This window comes from Chiloscyllium punctatum, chromosome 39 (genome assembly GCF_047496795.1).
Source record: "Chiloscyllium punctatum isolate Juve2018m chromosome 39, sChiPun1.3, whole genome shotgun sequence".
Classification (NCBI taxonomy): domain Eukaryota; kingdom Metazoa; phylum Chordata; class Chondrichthyes; order Orectolobiformes; family Hemiscylliidae; genus Chiloscyllium; species Chiloscyllium punctatum.
Window position 1 is genome coordinate 55,312,007 of NC_092777.1, and position 26,927 is coordinate 55,338,933.

Consider the following 26,927-nt stretch of genomic DNA (forward strand, 5'->3'; position numbering starts at 1 on the left):
CATGCATGAACAGGAGAAGCAATTGTTTCTCTCTCTAACTTGTCAAGTTGAGGTATTGTTTAATGAATAGACATTCAAACAGGAAATGTAATTTAGTGAATTCAATGCCAAGTCAGAAATAGAAAGCCAAGAGGAAGATTGAATTGAGAGAGAGAGAAGTAACAATGAACAAACAATGGAAATTATTTACAATAATTTCCCACAACAATTCCATTCTGAAAGAATGAAGGACTGTTTTTGATACTGCTAATTTCTTGATCTGATGTTTTGTCAAATACTACTTTAAACCAAGACCATCTTGCCTAGAGATAGAGAGATCAGCACTGTCCCACAAGAGCCCTTTACATATTTATCATAAATATTTCAGTGTCAGACGTGGATTGGGCAACCAAAACAGCACTTGGACAGAAACAGATGGCAATTTCACACCTTCTGGTATATTTGGGGGAGCCAGATGTCAATATTCTGTTTTTATGCACGTTGGGGCAGTTGCACATCTCATGTCAATTTCTGAATCTTTGCATTATGTTTGCTAGCCTCCATTTGTCGGATTGGCGTGTAAATAATCGGTGAGCGCATTAGCCTCATGGGTATTTTAGCATGATATTTCCTATGGATGCATTGAGACTACCTGCTTTAAAATGGAGAAATGGGAATGGGAGCCAGTCATTTCTGGGCTCATTTCAGGGCGCAAGTCTTCATTTTGTACAATATAGGATTGTACAATGTGCAGAGTTCAATTTTCAATTGTATGTATGTTATAATTGAGTCCATTACCTTTAATAAAATTATATAAGGAAGAAACCTATTCTCCCTGCTTTATGATGGGATTGGGAGATGTTGTTAATTAATGTCTATAAGTGCTAGCTAGCTGCTTGCTTGTACCAACGATTTAGATATTGCCTGTAACTTAGCAGAATATCTGAAGGCATTTTGTAGGATTGGTATTGAATAAAACTTGACTCTAGCCAAAAGACTAGACTTGTTGTCATGTGTACCTAAATGCAGTGAAAAGCTTTGTTTGCAGCAGTATAGGCAGATGCAGTAAACAGCAAGGCTTGAAGGGTGGAATAGTATATTCCCACACCTAATAATGTTGTACCGTTCTCCAGATCATAGGCTGGAAAAAAACTTGAACAGAGTAAGGCACGCAGGTTACACTGTACGGGACGTCCGCAAGGCAAGATCACTTTAACAAGGTCAGCTTTATTTGAAGTTAGAGAGTCCATTCATCACTCTATTAACAGCAGGGAAGAAGCTGTTCTTGAACCTATTGGTGCATGTGTTTAAGCTTCTATATCTTCTGCCTGACCCAAGAAGTTATAGGTGATCATTACTGGGGTGGGATGGGTCTTTGATGAGGTTGGCAGCTTTTCTGCAGGCGGAAACATGTAAGTGGGAGTCTCTGGATGGGAGGTTGGCTTCCATAATGGTCTGGGCTGTGCACAGATCCTTCTGTAGTTTCTTACAATCCTGGGCAAAGCAGTTGCCGTACTGGGCCGTTATGCACCCGAACAGTATGCTTTCTGTGGTGCATCTGTAAAAGTTGGTGAGGGTCCTTATGGACGTGCCAAATTTCCTGAGCTGCCTGAGGAAGTCCAGGGTAGGTTGTCAGTTATTGGCACTCCTAGGAACTTAACCGTCTCAACTCCTAACCTGACTCCATTGATGTAGATGAGAGGATGGTTCCACTGGCAGGTAAAGCTAGAACAAGAGGGCATAGCCTCTTGTCTGTCTTTGATGTCAATGATCAGTTCTTTAGTTTGCCGACATTGAGAGAGAGGCTGTTATCATTGCATCATGTAAACAAGCCCAGTATCATCTTTATGTATTCTGACTCATTGTTTTAGATCTGCCCTACCATGGTGGTGTCGTCAGCAAACTTGTAGATGGTGTTTGTTTGGAATTTGGCAACACAGTCATGGATATACAGGGAGTACAGTAGGGGCTGAGAAATCTCTCCTCCCTCCACCCCCGAGGGTCCGGAGGAGGTGCACTTGTCTATTTTCACTGATTGCGGTCTTTGGGTTGGGAAGCTCAAGATTCATTCGCAGAGTGCAAAGCAGAGACCTAGGTTGCAGAGTTTTGAGATTGGTCTGGAGGGGATAATAGTGTTGAAGGCAGACCTGTAGTCGATGAGCAGGAGTCGGGTGTAGATGCCCTTGTTGTCCATATGTTCCGGGGATGAACACAGGACTGGAAAGGTCATCTGCTGTGGACCTTTGATGTTTAAGAAGTGTCTTGGGGGTGAGCGAGGTGCATAGAGGTTTAAGGAGGAAATTTCAGTGCTTAGGGAGCTGAAGCCCTTGAAGTTATGAGGTTTGGAAGTAAGAAAAAGACCACTATAATTCCCTGAACAGACCAACCAAGAGTAAACTTTTAATTTCAAACTGTAACAATAGTGCTGGAATTGCACTGCGGTACATTCTTTTTAGTGAATTAGAGTATATTGAAAAAGTTTTCCTTATCATCATCATCTTTGCTTTTCATTTTATTGGATTATGAAGTTAATGCATCATTTGTGATGAATTTTTAAAAAAATAGAAGACAAAGTCTTTTGAGACTTAAGTTTCCAAATCTCATTTTAAAACAACAATTCCAGTGATTGATTCTGAAAATTTGAGAAATTTTGCAACGACACTAGTTAAAAGTTACAGGATACATTTTTCCTATTTTAGAAACTCATTCAGTATGGAGTATCCGTCAGTTTTTAAAAAGTGTGTTCATTAGTATTATTGAACAACCTTGGTTATCTGAGCAAGATCTTAAGAAAATAAAAGGAAGGAGCAGAATGTGTGAACATCATATTTCATCAAGGAATCGTGCAAGTCCAGGGAAAATTGATAATCGAACAAATTGAAGACTTTGTCTGGATGTACAAAGTATTTAGAACAAAATTAATTATTTAACAGCACCAGTAGAGATAACTGGGTGAGATTTGGTGGTGATACTGAAATACAGGTTCCCCAACAGCTCCTCAGTGAGGCACAGTATAAACCAAGAGATATTGCTGTCTTGTAAGAAAGAGATGGCAATAATCTATCATGGATGATTTTGACATGCCCGTAGAGTAGATTAATCACATTGTAAAGGGTAGCCTTGAGGGAGAATTCATTGACTGTATTAGAGATTGTTTCTTGGAACAACATAGAGAGCCAACCAGGGCGAGGGTCATTTCTTGGTAATGAGGAAAAGAGCTAACACATACTATATTGCAAAAAGAAATAGCAGGCTGGAAGATTGGGAAACTTTTAAAGATTAATGGAAGTAATAAAAGAGCAAAGGTAAATTATGAAAGAAAACTATCAGAAATATTGATAGCTGAAGCTTTTATAAGTATATAAAAAGGAAGAGAGTAGCTAAAGTGCATGTTAGTCCCTTGTAAGATGAGACTGGGAATTAATAGTGGGCAGCAGCACAAATGTCAGAGACAATAAATCAATACTTTCCCTCAGCCTTCATGATGGAGGACATAAGTATCATCCCTTTAATATCAGGAAATGCAGAGGTAATGAAAAGAGAGGAACTTGGAAAAGCTGCAACATGAAGGGACTTGGGGATATTTGTGCATGAAACACAAAACCAGCACATGGTTGCAACCATGTTAATAGAATGTTGGTCCTTATTTCAAGGCGATTCGGGGTATGTGTAGGAAAATCTTACTGCAGCTGTACAAGGTTCTGATGTGACCACATCTGCAGTAATGTGTGCAGTTTTCATCCCCTTATTTAAAGATATTATTTCATTGGAGACCGTTAAGAGAAAGTTCACTTGGATGATCCCTAGTATGGAGGGTTTGCATATGAGGCTGGGACTGGAGTTGAGAAGAATGAGAGGTGATCTCATTGAAACGTAAGGATTCTTCAGAGGCTTGACAGAGTGAATGATGAAAGGATATCCCCCCTCATTAAAAGTATAGGACCAGAGAGCATAGCCTCAGAATAAAGGGGTGCCAATTTCGGACTGAGATGAGGATTTTTTTTGTGTTGTCTTTGGAGCTCCTTGCCACAGAGCAGTAGGGCTGGAGTCCAAATATATATTTAGGACTGAGATTCTTTATCAGTAGAAAAATCACAGGTAATGGGGAAAGGGCAGGAAAGTGGACATGAGGAATACTGGATCAGCAGTGATTCTGTTGAATAGTAGAGCTGATGGGCCAAATGGCCTACTCTTCCTATTTCTTATATTTTCCACTAGTTTTCATGTTTGTATGCTAAGCTGCAATGTAAGAAATCCTGAGCCTTGTCACTTTCTGCTGGAAGCCTTTTAGTTCTTTGTTTTTCAGCTCTGGAACGTTTGGCTATCCCTGGCTTAATTGGAGGTGTAAGTTGTATTGCCCAAGACAGAATCGAGTAAACTTGAGTTAGCTGTAACTTTGCTCTTCCTTCTCTGCTTCAGTTTTCTGTATGATATTGCTTTTTCAGTTCACTATTTTAGACTGGAACATAGAACACACTGGTTCCATTTAGAGGGCGAGACCTTTGCTAACCAGAATGCAAATTAATGAACAGAAGCTTTTGATGTGATCTGGAAGAACCATGTTTAAATTTTGATATTAGTTAGGTTTCTGGTTGTTTAAAATGAGGAACAATTGTTTTAACTTGAATCTTCACAGTGTTATTTTTGCTTAATAAGCTTGTAGTAAAAGCTAGAAAAGAGTATTTTATATTTTTATTTAAAGCATATGCTTTCCTTTATTGGTCAGAGTATTGAGTACAGGAGTTGGGAGGTCATGTTGCGGCTGTACAGGACATTGGTTAGGCCACTGTTGGAATGTTGTGTCCAATTCTGGTCTCCATCCTATCAGAAAGATTCTGTGAAGCTTGAAAGGGTTCAGAAAAGACTTACAAGGATGTTGCCAGGGTTGGAGGATTTGAGCTATAGGGAGAGGTTGATTTGGCTAGGGCTGTTTGAATAGGAAGGGTTTGGAAGGATATGGGCCAGGTGCTGGTAGGTGGGACTAGATTATGTTGGAATATCTGGTTGGCATGGAAGAGTTGGACTGTTTCCGTGCTGTACATCTTGATGACTCTATTAGTTTGAATATGTATTACGCTTTCTGGATGACTGGCTTTTGCCCAAAACAACGATTTTCGTGCTGCTCGGATACTGCCTGACCAGCTGTGCTTTTCCAGCACCACACTCTTGACTCGAATCGCCAGCATCTGCACTACTCTCTTTTGTCGATGTATTACATCTGTTTTGCAAAATACAGGGAATTTGCTCCATGCATAATATCTGTCTCAGTTTTTTTTAGAATCCCCTCAGCTTTGCAATTAAGTTGAATGATCCTAACCCTTCACTCTGTTTCTTACTTGCCCTTATCTCCCTGATCTGTACTAACTCTGGTGACATGAGGACTTATTATTCAGCATGTATCTTTGACACAAACTTGTCTATGGCACTCCATAGCATGTTTCGCTTGCTGTCTAATTGCTTGAATTTAAAATCAGGTTACTTTTGCTGGCATTGTAAACTGTTCTATCTATATTTAAAATATTAAATGCTGTTAGAAGCTGTGGACATTTGGTCACTTTTTCATTTTCTAAAGCTGCTTGAATGTATGGTTAATAACATGACAGTGAAATGGACAATGCAAAGGCATTTTTATTGATCAGAATTTCTTACAATGTAAACAGATATATTTAAGTTGTGTTTTACTTTGGTATTCAGGATCTTGTCGTCATAACTAAACAGACCAACAATTGAAAAATAATGAGGCTTATTTCCTCAATGCAGCATTGCTTTGGTAAGGAGCTGATAGTTCCAGCAAGTTATATTTTCAGTGCATAACGATCAATTTCTCTTGCACTTAATGATGTGATTGTAAATAGTCTGCAGTAGGTTGCTGTGTTGAAAAGTGCTTAACCAAGCTGTTTTTGCACCAAGATCATTATTTCTTAGAAGTAATTTCCTATGTATCTGTGGAATTTGTGAATTGCAGTGTTAGTTTTTTTAAAAAATGTACTATTTTACATTGAGTTCCAGAATCTGTAATCCATGCAGTTATATCTGTTAATAAAACTATCATTACTTTATTTTGCACAAACATGAATCTGTGGAGAATAATTCGACTGATAAATAGCTAGATTAGAAAACTTCAAACTTCGTGGAGACATTTAGTTTGTTATTGTGTACATTTATTTAGATTTTGATTTTAATCAGGGAGTGTAAAATATTAGGTATTTTGTAATATGGCACAATGAAAGCTGTTGTAGTACTTATTGCTTATAAGTCTGGTTATACATTCCAATTAGCTGTCAGAGCTAATTCCTTGTATTGCAAACCTTCTAATTTTGCAATGACGTTCATATGTTTGGAACTGTTCATTGGGTATCTGGCCCAATAGGTTAAGTTAAAGTAGAAAATTTTGGAAATACTCAGCAGGAGTAACCAAGTTAATGAATTAACCAGGTTCAGTGACACATCACAAAGAAAACATTAAAAGATATGATTAAATTCCCTACTACACTGACCCTCCGAAGAGTAACCCACCCAGATCCATTCCCCTACCCTACATTTATCCCTGACTAATACTCCTAACACTATGGGCCATTTAGCATGGCCAATTCGCCTGACCTGCTCATCTTTGGATTTTTGGAGGAAACCCACACGGATACTGAGGCGGGAATCGAACCTGGGTCCCTAGCGTTGTGAGGCAGCAGTGCTAACCACTGAGCCACCATGCAGCCCACTCAAGCTCATAGTTATAAGCAAGTATAGAGACAGAAGAGAGGAGCAAGGAACCAAAAGAAAAAGATTGTGATGGGGATGGATGGCAGGGAAGGTTTAATGACAAAAGATGATGGTGAAGGTCCAAAGACATTGGTAATGGGATAGGCAACAAGTAATGGGTCTAGAGGAAGTGTAAATGTCAATAGCAGAATCATACAGTGGCTGGTACCTGTTAAAAGTGGAGTGCAGGATGAGTAACAATGATCTGAAATTGACAAATTCTGTATCAAATCCAGAAGATTGTAAAGTGCCGAACTGAGAGATGGGGTGATGTTCCCCAAACATTCACTGCCTCCCTTTTGATGCTTTCTGTTCACTCTCTTTCCTTGTCTCTGCATTCAATCTAAATCCGTTGCCTTGTTGAATTTTACTGGCTTTTGATGAAAGACCATTGACCTGAAACATTAAACATCATTTCAATCTCCGTAAATGCTGCATAACCTGCATATTTCTGACATTTGCTATTTATATTTCAATTTCCCAGCAATTGTCTGTTATTTTTGTCCTTTGAGTTTAAGTTAATGACCTGTTTCTCTGCCTTTAAACTCAAATAAGCTACTCAAAGATGCGTATCAGGGTCATACCTTTTTTAAAAGAAATAAATGTTCTCATGGGAAAGCGTTTTGCCTTTGTATTTTGGCAAGAAAATCTACCATGCTGAGGCACAGCATATTGCTGCATTAAGTGAAATTTTAAAACACAATAGATCTCGATATTATTGTATATTGGTACTCACGTGCGGAGGGTGAGGGGGCACTGAATTATGTGGAATGAAACAGAAAGGATCTTAGTAATTGAGCAGGTTTTAAAAAAAAGGGACAAGTATCTTGACAAGTTGTATCAACAGAATTAAAATTAGGTTCGACATAAGCTTTTGTTTGCTTCAGTTCAAATCCAAATCTGATATTTGTGTGCAGGTATTCAGAACTTGAGGTATAGTTGAGGCATTATATAGATTGAGATTGGGAGCAGAGGTTATTGAGCAACTAGCCTCTGCAGATCAGGAGGGATAAGGGTTCTTATGCAGTGGTAATGTCTCTACCTCTGAGTCAAAAGGCTGAGGTTTGAGTCCCGCCTGTTCTAAAGTGTGTAATAACATCTGCTCAGTGATTAGCACTACTGCCTCACAGCGCCAGGGACCCGAGTTTGATTCCAGCCTCCGGTGACTTGTGTGGAGTTTGCACCTTCTCCCTGTGTCTGCATGGGTTTCCCGTGGTGCTCCAGTTTCCGCCCACAGTCCAAAGATGTGCAGGTCAGATGGATTGACTGTGCTAAATTGCCCATGGTGTCCAGGAATGTTGGGTTAGGTAGATTAGCCATGGGAAATGCAGGGTTACAGGGATAGGGTGGGAGGGTTATTGTGTTTGGGTGGGATGCTATTTAGATGTGAGGACTCGATAGGCTGAATGGCCTGCTTCCATGGTGGAGGGATTCTGTGATCCCATGATCTCTGATCAGGTTGTTTTATAATATCTACTGTTAAAGATGTACTCGCCTTTCAACATGTGCAACAAAGAATCATTAGATAGAACATCCCTTCCGTCCCAGAAATCTGAGGAGAGATTGAAAGAATGGCCTTTTCTTTTGGAGTTGAGAAGAAAGAAAAGTGATCTCATTGAAACTAGAATATTCTTAAGGCTTGATAGGGTAGGTGTTCATTGGCTGTTTCCCCAACTGTAAGCTGTAGAACTTGCAAACACAAATCGCAGTGAATGCTGAAAAAGAATAGAAAAAAGCAACACAATGGGGAACAGTTTGATAATAAGGGGTGTCTCTTTTATTTAAGATCGAGGTAAGTGTTTCTCCATGTTGGTGAGTCTTTGCAATCTCCTCCAAAGAGCAGAGGAGGGGTGGTTGAGTCCTTTTAATGTGGAGATAGGTCGGTAATTTCTTAAGTAAGAAAGGTAGAATAGGCAGGAATATGGAATTGAGGCCACACTTTGATTAGCTGTGATATTATTGAATGGTGGAGGAGGGTAGAGGAGCCAAGTGCCCCACTTCTCCTAATTTGTATGTTTGAATGTGTGATTCCATTATACTTTCTGGTCACTGTCTTAAGGTGGACCACCAATTTTGTGACTGGATGCCCTGTTTGGGCTTAAGTAGACCTTCAGGCTTGCCCTCTGTAACTACCCCCACCCCTTCAATCTGCTGCTGAAATCCTTACCCACGATTTTTGCCATTTTCAGACGAGATTACTCAGCTTGCTGGCCCACCTTCCACCCTCTGTAAGAGGTTAGCTAATCCAAAACTCTGCCTGTATCCCTGTCCCAGATTGGTCAAAAGTTGGACCTTTGCTTTCTGACAGCTCCTAACTTCACAGTACTTTCAAAGTTAAGATTCAAATTTAAAATTCTCACCCTCAGGTTTAAATCCCTTTGTGACTGCGTCCTCATTTATCTCTGTAACTTTCACCAATGATAACTCTATCTGAACTCTGATCTGATTGTTGTTTTACTTGCATGCTGTCCCATCACTCTGCCATTTGAAAGCTGTGCCCTCAGCGGTATAGTCATCACCATATTTTAGAATTCCTTTCCTAAATCATCTCAGCAGTCTCACATTCTTAACAGCCCTCCTTAATGCCCACTTTTGGTTGTCACCTTAATATTTCCTCCTTTGTTTCTGTCTCTATTTCATCATATTGTCCTTCTGTGCAGAATCTAATGTTAAAACTATGTTAAAATTGCTACATAATGTGTAACTTTAAAGTAGAATTGAATGGATTAAGTTATTGTGTTCTGTACTCAACTTTATTAGATTTCATAATGCTTTTATATCTCCCTAAGTTTTGAAGTCTCACCAGGTTGAACTTGTTTTCAGCAAAAAACTCTCGTAAGTTCAGAATAATCTAAGTAATACATTTTCTTGTGATATTCAGGCAGACTTCTCTTGTTAGTAATGTAAAATGATCAAGTGCCATTTTTGTGCTAGGATTGTTATTTCATTGTTGGGTCACCAGCGGGTGCATTTCAGCGGAGCTTTGTTTCAATGATGCTTCTATAAGGCTCCACAATGCCTTCAAGAAGCTATAATGCAATAATTGCTTGTTGAGACTGAGCTTGAGGTCTCATCTCCTATTTGAATGCCAACAAACATTAAGCTCCCAAAGGTTGATCAACTTGAGAATAATGAGATATCAGGGAAAAGTTCTTCATAATGTTTGTAGTGCGCATGGTTGAGCGAATGTTGGTGTTTTACAACTGACACGCACCTTATTGTATTGCTTCCTTTTGGAACTTTATTGGGATTGGGAATGATCTGAGACATGGAGGCAAGGTTCTTTCGGTTAAACTGTATCAAGTAAACAGGGGAACAGTTCACAGAATTCAGTGCAGTACCTTAAATCGACTGAAGTTGTGTATCCTTTTCTCTAAATAAATAAAAACTTTTGGCATAAAACTTTGTAGGACGAGCCAATTGATATTGTTAGATGTTCATGCATACTACATCTGGATATCACTTAAAAAAATGTATTTTGAAGCAATTCAGTTTTGAAGGTACTCTGTAAAGAGTTTATTTTCTGAAGAAAAGTATTTCTCATATCAGTATAACTTAAATTTGAGGTAAATTGATATAGAGGTCTGTAAGTTGATTAGAACAGTTTCAGTCTGCCGATGAATGATTGCACAGTTATTTGTTTGGATGCTTTCAGAATTCTAAATTTCTATAAGAAATTGTGATTTTCTTCATCTGGCAATCCCCTGGTTTCATTTTATTGAAGGTGGTCACTGTAGTTGGGCACTACAAGCCTTGCAACACTATAGCCACTGCCTGTTGCTCATCTATGAGGCTATTTAACTGTGAAAGCTATCAAACTTTCTGCTAAAAATATTTACACCCACTCACTTTCCCCATATTTCACAAACTTGATTGAGTGTTGTGAGGAAGTAGCTAAGAAAACTGATGAGGGCAGAATGGCAGACGTTTACTTGGAATTTAGTAAAGCCCTTTGACAATGTTCCGTATGTTAGAGTGATTAGTAAAGGTACTAGATCACATTGGATTCTGGGAGAGCTTGCCAATTGATTATAAAATTGACTTAATGGCAGGAGACAGAGTGGTGGAGGGGGGTTCCTTTTCAGACTGTAAGCTTGTGACAAACTGTTTTCCACAGGCATCCTTGATGGGTCCATTTTTTGTCATTTATATAAATGGCTTAATACGAAGAGAAGGCATAGTTTGTAAGTTTGCAGATGCCACCAAAATTGCTAGTGTAGTGGACAGTGAAGAAAATTATCTAAGATTGCAAAGAGATCTTGATCAATTGGGTCAATGAGTTGAGTGCAGATGGATTTTAATTTGGATAAATGCGAGGCATTGCATTTTGGTAAAACCATGGTAGGATTTATCCAGTTACTGGTAGGTCTTGGGTAGTGTTGTTGAACAGAGACATCTAGGGGTTCAGGTACACAATTCTTTGAAGTTTGCGTCACGTGTAGATAGAGTTGAGAAGTGTGGCACTGGAAAAACACAGCAGGTCAGGCAGCATCAGAGGAGTAGGAGAGTTGACATTTCAAGCATAAGCCCTTCATCAGGAATGCACTTCTCGCCCACCTCAGATTGCTGACCTGTATTTCTCCAGCGCAACATTTCTCGACTCTGACTCTCCAGCATGTGCAGTCCTCATTTTCTCCTAGTCACATGTAGACAGGGTGGTTAAGAAGGCATTTAGCATGCTTGCCTTCATTGCTTGGACCTTTGAATATAGGAGTTGGGACATCGTGTTGAGATTGTTCAGGGCATTGGGGAGGCCTCTCCTGGAGTCCTGTGCACCCTGTTAAAGGAAGAATATTATTAAGGCTGAAGGGAGTTCAGAAAAGATATACTAGGCTGCTGTTGGGAATGGAGGGTTTGAATTATAACAAGAGGCTGGATAGGCTGGGACTTTCTTCACTGGAGCATAGTGGGTTGAGAGGTGACCTTATAGAGTTTATAAAACCATGAGGCGTACAGATAAGTTGAATGGCAGGTGTCTTTTCCCTAGCGTGGGGATTTCAAGACTAGGGAACATATACTTAAGGTGAGAGGAGGGAGATTTTAAAAAAGACATGAGGGACAATTTTTTTAGTGGTTCTAGAGGAAGTGGTGGATGTTTAAAATACTTTTGGATAAGTACATGAATAATAAATGTTTGGAGGGATATGGGCCAAGTGCAGGCAGGAGGGACTATTTTTGTTTGGAATTATGGTCGGTATGGGCTGGTTCAACCAAACGGTCTGTTTTTATGATTTTTGATGCTCTACTCTTTAAACAGGGAGTATTTTGTATAGTAGTCAAATGTAGAAAGCATGATTGATTCCCCTTCTATCTAAGATAGATAGAAAGACTTGTATTAATATAGCATCTTTCACAATTTCAGGCCATCCCAAAGTGCTTTTGAAGTGTGTGATTGGCACAATGTGATGATTTGGAGATGCTGGTGTTGGACTGGGGTGTACAAAGTTAAAAATCACACATCACCAGGTTATAGTCCAACAGGTTTAATTGGAAGCACTAGCTTTTGGAGCGCTGCTCATTCATCAGGTGGTCCTTCATCACAACCACCTGATGAAGGAGCAGCGCTCCGAAAGCTGGTGCCTCCAATTAAACCTCTTGGACTATAACCTGGTGTTGTGAGATTTTTAATTTGTCGCAATGTGGGAATTGCAACAGCCAGTTTGCACTCAGGTCCGCAAGCACAAGTGTGACAATGACTACACAATGCTTTATTTGATGTTTGAGGGATAATAGCAGCCAAGATACCAGAGAGAACTTGCCTGTTCTTTCAAATAGTACATTCTGGATTAGTGGTGCTGGAAGAGCACAGCAGTTCAGGCAGCATCCAAGTAGCTTCGAAATCGACGTTTCGGGCAAAAGCCCTTCCTGATGAAGGGCTTTTGCCCGAAACGTCGATTTCGAAGCTACTTGGATGCTGCCTGAACTGCTGTGCTCTTCCAGCACCACTAATCCAGAATCTGGTTTCCAGCATCTGCAGTCATTGTTTTTACCTCTTTCAAATAGTACATGTCTAGTCTAATCTAATCTCTATCTGAAAGGAGAGATGGGGCCTTGGTTTGATGTTTCGTTTGAAACATGATTTCTCTGACTGTGCATTCTCTTAACTGGGCATCTGCTGGATTTCTGTGCTCAAGAGTTTGGTGTGGTACTTAAATCTGCAACCTTTTCACCAGGAGATGAAACAGCAACTCATTGTGTGCCATGACTGGCCTAAGTTTTGAATGCAGAGACCAACTGCAGTAACTTTGCTGCATGGCTGGCATTAAATTATTTCTCTCTTGGAAATAAAAGCTCATATTTTTTAGTTTGTGCCTTGGTACTGTAGCGTAAACATCTTTTAGTTTTTAAAAGCCATTTTGTTTTAGTCACCTGCTTTTTATACTGTAAGTTTAATGTGAGGCAGCAACATGCAAAGTTCAGTTTCTATTCCGTACCAAACTGTTAGGTACAGTGGCTATGGATATTGTATATGTGTGAAAACGTGCCCAGAATTATTCAGTACTGGGCTGCATTGCAGATGTGTGAATTTCCTAATTAGATCTCTTGCGAAGTGCTCTGCCACAGGGAGAGAATGAGTTGGACTTGCCAGTTAAAAAGACTTTGTGATATTACATGTTGTTTTCAGCCTTTCCTTGGGATCTTAATTTTTCACTTGCTAATGGCAACCATGACCTTAAGATTAATTTAGATAAGACCTTTTGTGCTAAATAACTGCAATTTGCCCATTTATGTGGAATTACCTGCCTGCGATCAAATATGTGTATATAGAAAGTACTATAGTCATAAGCATAATGAGATGAAAAGGTCATGTATCTACACCAACATGTGCTTCGATCAATATTCACTTGAACATTATGCATTGTCGATTATTGGAGAACAAGAATTTGACTGAAGAGGGTTAATAGAGATAAATTTCCTGGATGCTCAAATGTGTACCATGCCAGGAAAAACAACCAGTCAATGACATGAAACCTAAAGTTGATAGGAATTTAGAATTTTGCTTAAACTACCAGGGAAGAATCTCTTGAAATAAGTTAGGAAAAGTTGACAGTGGTGAATGTTGTGATATAGCATAAGAATTTTTATAGTTTTTCTTCTTTTTGTGCTTAACTGTTGCAAATGACTTCTTGCTGTGTGGATTGAGTAAAGCTTTTAATCTAAGGATGGAGTAACTTCACATATACAGCCTGCACACATCCGTCATTGCTGCCATTTTCAAACTCAACTGGTTCTGTATCTTCATGTAACAAGATTCTTGTCCACATTGCCATCTTCCATAGGTTTGTCTGTCATAAATCTTAGCGTTTTGGACTTATCATCACATCAAACATTTGATTACTTGTCCCTCAGGATGCCTTGGAGTACTTAGAGTAAGGTAGTGACAGTGGCAGCAGAGATATGAAAACTGGGTTGAAGGAAGCGAACTCTCTCAATTTTTCAACATTTAGTTCCATCTTTGGAGACAGTAATTCAGACGTTTTGTTTTTACTTTTTCAAAACTCTGCTAAAACCGTATTGTCTTGATACTTCGACCCTTTCTATCAAAACCTCAAGACGTGAAAAGACAAGTCAAGTTCTTTTGGTCTGCACAGAAATCTTTCCTGTCTGTGCTTGGTGTATTTTCTTTCTTCTACATCCCTCCTCCCTTTCCATAAGTATTTTTGCAACTTCCTTGGCATTAGTGCAAGTATTTTACATTTTAATGAAAGATATTACTGTCTTAGATACACAACTGATGCATGCATGCTTTAAGTGGTGTTTATCAGTGTTCTGCAGTATAGCATGATTTGTGTTTTGTAAGGTGTTGAAATGGAACAGTTTCAAAAGGCCACGAAAAGTAGTGTTGGAAATTTAAGTTATCCATATTTCATCATTATAGCATTCCAGATTTATTTCATGACTGGCTTCTGTCCAGCAACCAGATGTAGAAATAGTGCATGTCTGTCAACAGCCAGCACTCCAATACAGCTCCAACTTTAGGGAAATGAATGTTGTGTTGCAGTCTGATTATGATATCTCAATTTATGGACCATAAAAAAACACAGCTTTATTTGTTAGCTTGGCTAAAGCCCATTCATCTTTCAATAACTAGAGATGATCAAACATTTCTTGAGCAATTTTCAAAGTTGAACGATGATCATACAGTATTTTTAATGGGCCGATCGGTGAAGTGGCCTTGAAGCTGAAAAATCCCTGCTTTTCCTACGTGCCTTTACTGAACAATAGAGACTAGTTGAAGTACAATTTGACTTTCTCAGGCGAATGTTGATAATTGATATTGAGATTATGCAGTTGAACAGGAGAAAAGATTTGTGTGAAAACTGAAATAATTGCAGATGCTGGAAATCAGAAACAAAAACAAATTACTGGAGAAGCTCAGCAGGTCTGGCAGCATCTGTTGTTGACGGTTCAGGTCCAGTGACCCTTCCTCAGAACAAGTGTAAAGCATCAGAGGAATCGCAGAAGTAAGTGGGCAGGGACTGGACAAGGGGAGAAAAACCCAAGTCAGGGTAGGATGCGGTGAGTTCTGTGGGACAGGAAAAGGCAGCAACAATGGGTCTGTCTAGGCAGTCTTATTTGTAGATTTTGAGAACTAGGTAGAAGCAAGCTCTGTGGAGTTGGGAGGTGATCAGCTTGGAGGTAGTGAATAGTGGTGATCACCAGATGAAATGACGTGTGGCCTGATGCTCGATGTTGGGGTCATGGTCAAGGGAGAGATAGGAGGAGGTAACTGAGAGCTAGTGTTCAGCCTCTTCAGAGTAGAGTTCAGTCCACCAGACAAAGTCCACCAATTACAAAGTCAGAATTGGATCTGAGAGCGCGGAGTGCAGTCAGTCCACAGAAGGTTGGGTTGGAATGGGTAAGGGGGGTCAGTGAAATTGAGGTGACCAATGTCATGTTGACAGTTCTTAATGAATAGGTCAAGTGCAGGTACAAGGATGGAAGGAGAGCGAATGTTGGAGGCAGGTGAAGGGATATGTGAAATAGGGAGAGGACTCTTGTCCAAGGAAATGTGCATGGATGCAAAGGTGACAGAAGAAGAATTCACTGTCCTGTTGTGCCCTAAATTCAGTAAGGTGGGGATGCAGAGGAATAAAAACTGAGACCTTTGCTGAGTACAGGACATTCAGCATTGGAGAGCAGAAGATCAGGAGGGATAGTGAATACATGGAGGTGGTGGAGTTGGGAGAGAGGTGGAGTTGGAGGGAAGGGGAGGGAGGTTCCAGAGGCTATCTGAATTGTTGCATCTTATATGCCTTGTTGCCTGAAAGGAAAAGAAAAAGTTTCTTGTTAGCACAGTGAATGAGCTGGCGGCTGAAGTGGAACAGGGGAGCAGTGCAGCTCTGAGCCAGTGTGAGGTGGTGCTGTTGGAGAGAGATGTTGAGTGCTTATGACAACGCAAAGCACTGTGTGTGGATCTCTGGATGCAGTGAGAGCAGCTGTCTGTGGAACTTTGAACATCATGGAGACATCTGTGATCCTGGGTGGATTCAAATCACAAAGGATGAACCTTGAGTTGGAATCCATGTGGGGTGAGTCTAAGCCAGAAGCAGTCACTGAGGAATGTGATGTGGCTGTGGGAACAGATTTTAGCAAATATCTTGTCAAGCACCATGAGGAACAGTGAAATTAATGACAGTGGACAAGAAAATAGATTGGAATGGAAATCCAGTTGGAGAGAGGAGCAGAACTACTTCAATGTGGACATCCTTGGAAGAGATGTGGCAGTGAGTTAAATACTAGTGAAAACTGCAATAACTGCTGGAAAAGCTCAGCAGATCTGTCAGCATAGGTGGACAGAAATCAGTTGACATTTCAGGTCCAGTGACTCTTCCTCAGAACTTGGCCAGTTCTGTGGAAGGGTCACGGAGCTGAAACTTTAACTCTGATTTCTCTCCACTGATACTGCCAGACCTGAGCTTTTCCAGCAATTTCTCTTTTTGGAAAAGATTTGTGTATGTCAGTGGGTTAGTGTTGAAGGATATGAGTTGTGAAGAAACATATCACAAGTGGAATTAGACTTGTTATTGAAAGATTGATAATGTTGAAGGGCTGCTTTCTGTCTTGGGGCACTGGATTAGGCTGACCCTGACAACCTTCCTTCTATGAAGTGAGGTTGAATCCATTTCACAGAAAGGGGGGAAACTGAGGGACACCTCTCTCTGGGGAACAGGTCAGAGCAGTGGGTCACAGTGTTTTATCAGGAGAATTCCTGAAAGAATTCTTGTGGACACCGAAGATTCTCATTCCCCAGACACTATTTGAGAGAAATTCGATGGATGCAGAAATGATATGAAAGCACTGGAGAAGATGCAGACAGGATTTAACAAGAATGTTAATACAATGGACAGGGTTTGTCTGCTGGAGATTTACCAGGCTGGGACTCTTCTCGAGAAAAGTGCAGACCAAACCTCTTAGAGATTTCTCTATTATGAAAGGGTTCAATACAATAGTCGCAGATGAAATGTTTTGGGTTTTGGGAAATGTTTAGTGATAAATTAACTGAGCCACTGAGGAGAAACCTATAGGCTTGAAGTAGACAATGTGAAACTCACTGCCTTATGGAGTGCTGTGGTAAAGCACGTTGATGTGTTTAAAGAAAAGCTGGATAAGTATTTGAGAAAAACATGGAAGGAGAGCCCTGTGGAGTGCAAACCCTGGTATAAACCAGTTGAGCTGAATGAGCTGTACTCTACGATCATAAGTCCATTTGAAATAGAAGACTAAATAATTTTAATTTGAACTGCAGTTATTGTTTAAGTATCAATAGCTATCTCACTGTATTGTTAATAGTAGTATTATGTGAATCTGTTTTCTTGACCATTAAGTATCAAGCATGGTGTCTTTAGACAGCTTCGATAAGAAAAAACCTTACACGGATGATCCATAAAAGATGATACTGTTTTTTCTGTTGTAAGAATGGAAATAGCTAACATAACTTTCTGGAACTGCTTACCAATATCCATGGACATGTATCGTTACTGCAGAGCCGATGGACAGGTGTTTAGTGGTAGTTGTAGAACTCAGTAATGTTGAGGGCTACTATTGCAAAATAGAAACTTGTTAGTGCGAGAGGGTAAAGAGAAAGGTTGTTAATGTGCTGGTCACTATTTGAGAGTTGGAAGAGAATTTGGATGATGCGTTGCTTCTTTTGCTTAACCATTGCAAGGACCTTCTGAAGAAATGATGTAGAATTATTTTTTGGCAAGTTGCCTGCTTGAGCTATTTAAGTGGATAAAACATCCATTTGAAGTAGAAAAAAAAATCAGGATACTTCAGATGTTGAAAAAAAAATGGTGGATGAGTCAAAGCTTGAAAAGCGTGATCAAATACTTGGCTGAAGTTTTGAGGATTGTCTTTAGGCAAAATAGGGAAGTGGGTACTTCGTGCTTTTGGCCACTTTCGGTTTTTTTTGCTATATATGGTTTTTGTTTTTGTAATAAATTTGGCAGAAATTTTAAGTGCTCTGATTATATGCAAAAAGTTACAAAATTTCTCAACATTTCAAGATATAATGGTTTCTAGTGTCTTTTTGATGCATTGTTGTTGCATTTTAGTTAGACAGAGCTGAAAATGTGTTGCTGGAAAAGCGCAGCAGGTCAGGCAGCATCCAAGGAGCAGGAGAATCTATGTTTCGGGCATGAGCCCTCCTTCAGGAATCCTGAAGAAGGGCTCATGCCCGAAACGTCGATTCTCCTGCTCCTTGGATGCTGCCTGACCTGCTGTGCTTTTCCAGCAACACATTTTCAGCTCTGATCTCCAGCATCTGCCGTCCTCACTTTCTCCTTTTAGTTAGACAGGCCATGAAAACAAGAATGGGAACCTTTCTATTAAAAGCTTACAAGTGTGAATTCACAGATGTTGCCTCCAATGCAACCCTACCTTCTGCTTCTATATATGAATGCAAGAGCCTGGCACTTCAATTCAACTAACAATGGTAATGTGATCTAGGTTAGGGATTAGGTGCATACTAATAGGTTAGTGAAAATACAAAAAATTAATAGCATGATAATTGTTTAGAAATTTAAATCCATACAGATGACCATACAGGATGTGACAACCATCAGTTGGGGAAGCAATGTCTTGGAATAAAAGGCAACAAATTTAATGTCGACATGTACGTGTATGAGACTCCAGAAACTTGGGGTAGTAATCACCTGAAGGTGCAATGGTGAAAGCCGGGAGCCTGCATCATCAGGCATTGGCAACTAGTAGCAAAATGTAATCTGTTTCTTTCTTGCTAATGTAACTGTGTACTCATTTGAAGAGTAACTAGTAACTCCTTTAAGTTAATGCCTGTAACTTACATTTTTATAGGTATTCTTGATCTGTCATAGAGTCATAGAGAGGTACAGCATGGAAAATGACCTTTCGGTCTAACCTGTCCATGCCGACCAGATATCCCAACCCAATCTAGTCCCACCTGCCAGCACCCGGCCCATATCCCTCCAAACCCTTCCTCTTCATATACCCATCCAAATGCCTCTTAAATGTTGCAATTGTACCAGCCTCCACTGGCAGCTCATTCCATACACATACCACCCTCTGCATGAAAAAGTTGCCCCTTAGGTCTCATTTGTGTAACATAATCCCTTCTTTAAATGTCCAGGCAAGTGCGTATTCATGAATTTGAATACAATGTCAAATTAAAGAAATTATGTGCTGGAACTCTGTCTTGGGCCAGCTTCAATAACTATTGTGTGGCTCAGGGATCCCTCTTTGGCAAAGGAGTCTTGGCAGAGGAACATGGCACTCTGAGAAGATGCAAGATTTACTTTCCCCACCTCAAAAAGTTGCCTTCTTGATTAGCTGAGCTTTCCAACAGGTAGTGCATCATTCAATAGCCAGTTCATTTTACAGAAGGTGGTTCTGACATGTAGTGCACGCAACAATTTCTCTGGCTATTTGGTCAAGATTATTTTCAAGATTCTTCAATCATATGTGAAAACTGGTTTTCTTTTGAATTCTGAGCAAGTTAATCTAGCAGAATTTTATTGCTGGAGCAGCTGTTTGTGTCAATGAAAATGAATTCTAATGAATATTTAGCGAAATCTATCAATTCACAAAATTATATTGTCTTTTTAAAATGATAAACTGCCGTTAGTTCAAATTTACTAACTGAATTTAAATCCACAGTGTTTAAAGAGCTGTTGTGCCATTTTAATGCAATGACTTAATTTGAATGTTTGGGAAATTGGAATTTTTGAGCAGAACAACAACTCCAAATTATCAAGGCCGTTGTTTAATGAATACTAAGTCGACAATACAATTTACTTTTTCCTTCTGAATGTTACACCAATCTGACTTGTATCAACTGAACTGTATGAAAAGGCATATAATATTTTGTGTGGACTTATCTTGCATGGTTTCCACTGTTGCTATTACCATTAGAATCACAGAACTATACATAAAAACGGAACGTTTTTAAATTGTGGCTCCACATTTTTATATCTGAGATACACCAATCTTTAAAAGTTTTATTATTAGGAACTTCAGAAGCAAGATCATTGGCTGCACTGTTGAGTAGCTTAGGACATTCTGCTTAAAATGGTGCCAAGGTTAGGAGAGGGTAACAAAAAAAACAGGTGACATCTGGGATGTCCACCTTTGCTTTTAACTTGAGATGAGAAATTTAGGCACTTTATCCTGGAAGAGTGGTGCCACTGGAGATGTGATGGTGATATTCAGAGTGGCAGATTTCGGTGGGCTAAATTGTTTCATTTCTCAATCTCTTGTGGATGGAAGATGTACATTTAAAATCAGCAAGAGAATGAGAGTGATTAGGAGAAACTTTTTTTGCGGATGGATTCTGGAGTGCATACTGCATCATCAAAAACAGTGCTGGACCAGTTAAGGAGGCAAAATATAGCAGCAGAATATAATTTTGTACCAGCTTGTCAAATGCTTTAAGGGCTGCCTTAAAAGATGCTCGAGTGACTTTTTAGATTAGATTACTGAGTGGAAACAGGCCCTTCAGCCCAACAGGTCCACCGACCCGCCGAAGCGCAACCCACCCGGACCCATGATCCGACATTTACCCCTTCACCTAACACTACGGGCAATTTAGCATGACCAATTCACCTAACCTGCACATTTTTAGACTGTGGGAGGAAACCGGAGGACCCGGAGGAAACCCACGCAGACATGGGGAGAATGTGCAAATTCCATGCAGTCAGTTGAACCCCCGTGCCACCCACATACATATGCAAGGTTTTGTTTTTAAGAGTTCTGGGTCTAACATCCAGAAATGTACAATGAAACATGATGTGTGATTTCCAGTCCATGTCTTATATCTTATCCCAAGGTGGCACTTAACAGGAAGTCTCAGCTTCCTGCCCTGTCCAGAATTCTTGGAGCTCCACTTTGCAACCGGAATCCCATAGGGTAGTTTTTGTTTGGTCCTTAGAGTGTTGATGTGTTGTCTTCTAGTAACATGGTGTCCATTGGAGTTCTCTAGAAACCAGAATTGGAGAAATGTTGTGCTGGAGGAAATTCGAGATGCGGAAGGTGAGGCTATGGTGTGATTTGGAAAGAAGGATAAAAAGTTTCTAATTGTAGAATTGTTTAACCTGGAACTGGTGTAGGTTACCAAGCACAGGAGTGATGGATAAATTGGTGTCAGTACGAGTCAAGATGTGGCAGCCAGTTGAATGACCTCAAATCTATATAGAATAAGGGAGGGTAGCCAAGAATCTTTTGGAATAGTTGGGCCTCTAGTTTAGGGTTTAAAAAAAGGCATTAGATGAGTGTTTCAGGAGCAGCTATGTTGAATTAGTTTGTCTTCGTGGTGGCATGGTTAAGTTATTAGATGCTCGATGTGGGATCAAAGAAGATATAAAATTACCTGCAGTTTGGTTTGGTGTTGAACAGTAGTGAGGGATAGGCTTGGTTTCAGTATCTGGAGAATAAAGTTTGTGATAGAACCTGAAGGTAGACCTAAAGTTTGTGATAGACCTCAAGCTTTGGTTTGACCAGTATTTAGTTGGAATAAATTTCTGCTCATTCAGTATGGAATAGTTGCCAAGCACTCTGATAATTTAGATGTAATAGTTGGTGCTTGTTAGAGTTGGGGGTTGTCAATGAACATGGAGAAGGATGTTGATAAAGGTGAATAGTTTAACTGACAATGGGCCAAAATGTTTAGCTTTTTGAGAGCTGGCGTTACTTTGTGTGGTGAAATATCACCAGCAACATTGTAATGTCCATTAATTTTATGTATGGTATTGATGGGTTTGATGTTAACCTTAAATAAAAAAGCATGAACAATCTAATGATAGTTAACCGGCTGTTGGAGCTTAGTAAATATAGAAATTCAACTCAATAGTATGGAGAGGTAGTAAATTTGATTGGGGAGAAGGTGCTGAAGGATCAATTTATCTTGAAAGCATTGATGTGTTTCATTAAACCTCTATCCAAGTACAGCTGATATGGGGTATTAACGAGTGTAATATGTATCAGACAAATATTTGTGAAATCATTCTAAATCGTTTAATTATTAGAACTACTCTGACTGCAATAAACTCCTTTTAGATGAAACTTTGGCAGGGGTATTTCAGTCCATAGTGTTATGAAATATTTGGACATGTTTTGCTCAATCCTCAATTCCATGTTACAACATTAAGCATGGAAGATATTGGAGATGAAATAGGCTTATTCACTTGTAGACCAATACCCAAGGCTTTACTTGTAGGCATGATGCATTTTAAGTGTTGATGCTTCTGATGGGAGAAAACGAGGGATGAGCACCAATGCGAGGTACAGAAGAAGGCAAAAGAGAAAATGGTAACAGTTGGAAGCCCCCGTGAGTGAGCAAAAAGAGGAGACCATACCAAGCATCAATGGTGGATAGACACAAGCTGGAAAGGAAGTCGAGTAACTATAGCAGGCCTTTAGATGAGAGAGTGAATAGCATGATCAGTGTGGAGGGAAAGGTCGTCTTGCATTTAGATTCATGGCAAGCAAGGCCAGGTAGAGTCAAAGATCATCTGAAAGTGGCAGGGGAAGATGGGACAATATTATTAAAATTTCACAAAGGAAAAGGATTGAAGAGTGCCCAACCCTCAGTAAAAATAAGTTTAGTTATGCCGTAGTGACATCCATAGGGAGCAGTGTGTGAGACTTTGCACAGCTAAACTTCGAACAGCTGAACTAAATGTCAGTGAAAGAATAGTCTTCACATGATTAAACTGCTCTGTGGCACAATGAGTGCCAAGTCAGTTGGTGTTTGTGAAAAATGCCACGGCATTGATTCATCAGGGAGTAAAGGAATATAGACTCGATGCCAAATCTAGTAGAAGATGAAACTGATTCTTCCAGAGGTCCTGAAAGAACATTGAATGCTCTTTATTCTTGTTTTTCATTTTCTGCTTAGCTATCATTAAAGTGAATCCTTAAAATTATAAACTTGACTAAGAAGTTAATCCAAATGTTAAATTCAGATGTTAATGGGACCACTTTACGAAAAAGGTATGGAATAAAAATCCTCATTGGTGTTTTGGCATTTTGGTTCACGAGGTGAATACATATACATCATTAGTGTAGAAGTCAGAAGACAGTCAGAATCCTTTTCTCAGAGGTAAAATGTCTAAAACTAGGAGGCATGCATTTAAGGTGAGAGGGGGCAAGCTCAAAGATGAGAGGCAAGTATTTTTACAGTGGTAGGAATGTGGAATGCATTGCCTGGGGTGGTGGTGGAGGTGGATACGATAGGGGGCATTTAGATAAACACTGAATAAGCAAGAAATGGAGGCATATGGACCAAGGGCAGGCAGAAGGGATTATTTTAGTTAGTTTTAGTGTCACGTGCGGCACAACATTGTGTGCTGCAAGGCCTGTTGCTCTGCTTTACAGTTCTATGTTCTAAGTGATACAAATATCAAAAGTACTCAGTTGAAGCAGCATAAAATGGCGGTGAAAATAAAAACAGATTCAGTATTCAGAATGGGAAAAGCGTATTTCTGATGTCCTGTGGTGGAGTAGTCACTCACAGTGCTTTATTACTATCTCCAAATGTTAAGCTTTCAGTACCTGACCTGTTGAGTGGTAGGATGTGAAACTTTGTTGGGTTTGTCAGCTGGATTGTCTTTAAGCATAGGCATGCATATTCTTTCCTTCCAGAACATAGGAATGGTGCCTTTTTAAAATAAAGTTTAGCTAGGCTGAGTTAAAATGTAAAGGGTGGAGAATGAACAAGACCGGGAATTCCCAAGCTAGGTATTAGGAAACACTCAGTCAATACTTAAAGGCTGCACTTAAAGAATTTAAAGCAGAGTGAAGTTCCTCAATGGAAATGTATTAATTTGCAGCTTTAAGTATACAGCATTTGTGAAGACATGGCATTACTTTTATCTTTTCCTCTTTAATATATTTGAATTCTGAGTTGCTTCAGAGACCATGGCAGATGTGTGCTTTGTTCTTCCCATATACTTTTGCAGCTACAATGCATTTCTTGATAAGATTGGCTACATTTCTGCCACTTATATTATATTACAAGTGACATTTAAAATATGTAATGGTGTTATTTGAGAACTACTATCATTTGATATTCCACTGTGAATGGATTTACTTAGTAGCAACCCTGTGGCACCTGGAAGAAAAAGCCAAAGTCTTTGTGGAGGCTTGGTTAAGTAGTGTGTGTTAAATTGCTTGAAACACTGTTGAAACCATCGGAGTGTTTTAAGTAAGATTAACTTTTTTTTAGTTTAGTATACTGCAAAAAAGACATGCTGTTCACATTTTGGGATGAGTGGTTTCTTAATGAATCCAGTTGATTTATGTTTGCACAAACAGAAAACAATGTTTTGTTCTGAAGTGTGTTTGTAATTCTTCATGGCTTGTGGCTTCCTGTGTGGATTTGAGAACAAATGTGTTGACCTCCTTGGTCTTCCTTTTCTTGGTGCAAGTCTGAATCAATACATAAGGCTTTGTAGATTGCAGGCAGGCTGAGAGACTGCAGTTCTGTTAAAAAATGCAAAACAGAAAGTGAGAAGGTTTTGAGAACTATCATCTCTAGATTCTGATGTATGTGTTTCCAGCATTTTGTGGTTAAGATTTGAAACATTTTAAAATTTTTGAGATTTTGGAATGAACTGATTTGAGTGCCATGCTTGGAACTTGACTATGGAGCATATTTGGTTGTTGGATTTGTTATTGTTTAGGGGGTTCTGCCTCTGCTTTTTGTGATGCTTAAACATCTGGCCCAGTGTATCCTTTTAAGTAATGTTGGGCAATTTCAGGTAGAGTAGCAGCAAAGTCTCTGCATGTGCTTTCAGTTTCCTTTGGTGTGAAGTTTTTAAAAAAAAAACAGTCCTGTTCCTGATAGCCTGACATCCACTTCTCAATTTGAAGCATGCAGGAATGAGTAAGGCTATTCATCATTCCTCCTAACATTGCACAAAAAGAAAATTCAAAAGCTGCTGACTCCTGTGATCAGGGCTGCTTCATGAAAAATGACCACTGGTGACAGTGGTACCAGTGAACTTCAGGCATCTCTAAAATTATAGTGCAGCACTAGTTGTCATCTTCCGGAGAATAGTGATGTAGAGAATTTAATCCCTATCCTTTTGTTATGTACCAGATCAAACCCCCTCAAAATATATTAAAATAATCTAGGCCCTAACTTTTTCTTATTTTAAAGGTAAGTGTAAGGTACTGTGTTTGAGATACAATTAGTTTGGTCAAATGACGAGATTTGAAGCAAACCAGACTCTATTCATCTACACAAGTTAAAATACAACAAAAGAATAAAGAAAAGAATTGGCTTAGTAGTAACTATTGGAAAACCCAACAGAATAATCGATTAGCTAGCTACTAAGCAGTAATAGTTCCAATATAGTAACATTCCAAAAACATACCTTTGGCAAAAGGCAAATTCAGAAACCGATTATCTCTCGTGAAACTTCAGCTCAGGAGGAAAAATGTAAAGAGAACTCTGAAAGAGTGTATCAGGGAGAACTGTACTTTAGCAGCAGACTCAGTAACAACCGTTACTAGTGAAAACCAAAGAAACTAAAAATCCTGGTTCTGAGAGAGCTTGACCACACCCATTTAGGCTTCTTCTATTGTTCAAACTGAAAAACAAACCCTCAAACTATTCACACTAGTGTTCTGTGGAGATTACTTGGCACCAATCTCTTAAAACCATTGCATCATCACACTTCCCTCTCCTAATTGTGCCCCTTGGAAGAAATTACACTGCCCTTGGCCGTGGGTATTAGGAGGAAGGCATAGAGTGCTGTCCCTTAAATTAGGGCCACTGCTTATTTGTAGCTATATAAAATAACCAAAGTTTGTAGATGAGACAAAATTCACAAGTGCAGTTAGGAGAAAGTGCGGGCTGCAGATGCTGCAGAGTCAGAGTCGAAAAGCGTGATGCTGAAAAAATCACAACAGGTCAGGCAGAATCTGAGGAGCAAGAAAATGGCCATTTCAGACATAATTCTGGGTTAGTGGTGCTGGAAGAGCACAGCAGTTCAGGCAGCATCCAAGGAGCAGTGAAATCGACGTTTCGGGCAAAAGACTTTATTCCTGATGAAGGGTTTCCAGCATCTGCAGTCATTGTTTTTACCTCATTTCAGACATAAGCCCGAATGAAGGGCCTTCTACCATTATGACCAATTGATGCCAAATGCACAGCTGGGAATCTGATTATGTTCCAATATTTTATCATTACTTTTAAGTAGCAAAAGCTGAGATAAACATTGGTTGTTCTGTTTGTAATCTACAACTATTTTTTGTGATGGATTCCAAGTAAGAATGCAGGAAAATGTGGCAGGTATTTTGAATAGAAGTACTGATGCAATTGATGACCATTTGCAATCTATGTGGTCAATCTCACCATAGCAGGAATATCTGTACCACATTGCAGCTGTTAATAGTCTTGACAAATGCTTTTATGCATATTTTAGCTGTCATTTGTTGAGTTGACATATATTGATAATGAGCAAAAAAAAAGAGAAAATAAAAGCCCAAAATAACAATTCCTCATTGGCATAGGTACTGTTTCACTGAAAGGCAGGGTGTGGGGATAAATCAACTAGTGGGTGGGTTCGGAGAAATAATTATAACCATCCTGAACCAGTTGAAAGTAAGAGACAGCATGGGCCATATACCTATGGGCATTAACTAAAGTAATTATTAATATCAGCATTGTCAGCTTTATTTACTTAGTGCAACTGTAATGGTAATCAACA

General features: G+C 39.5%; 1 protein-coding gene across 1 annotated transcript in view; it reads left to right on the forward strand.

The window, feature by feature from the left end:
* rptor (regulatory associated protein of MTOR, complex 1) overlaps positions 1–26,927 on the forward strand; it is a 392,084-nt gene that overhangs the window by 5,804 nt on the left and 359,353 nt on the right. The gene's annotated exons all lie outside the window — the stretch shown is intronic.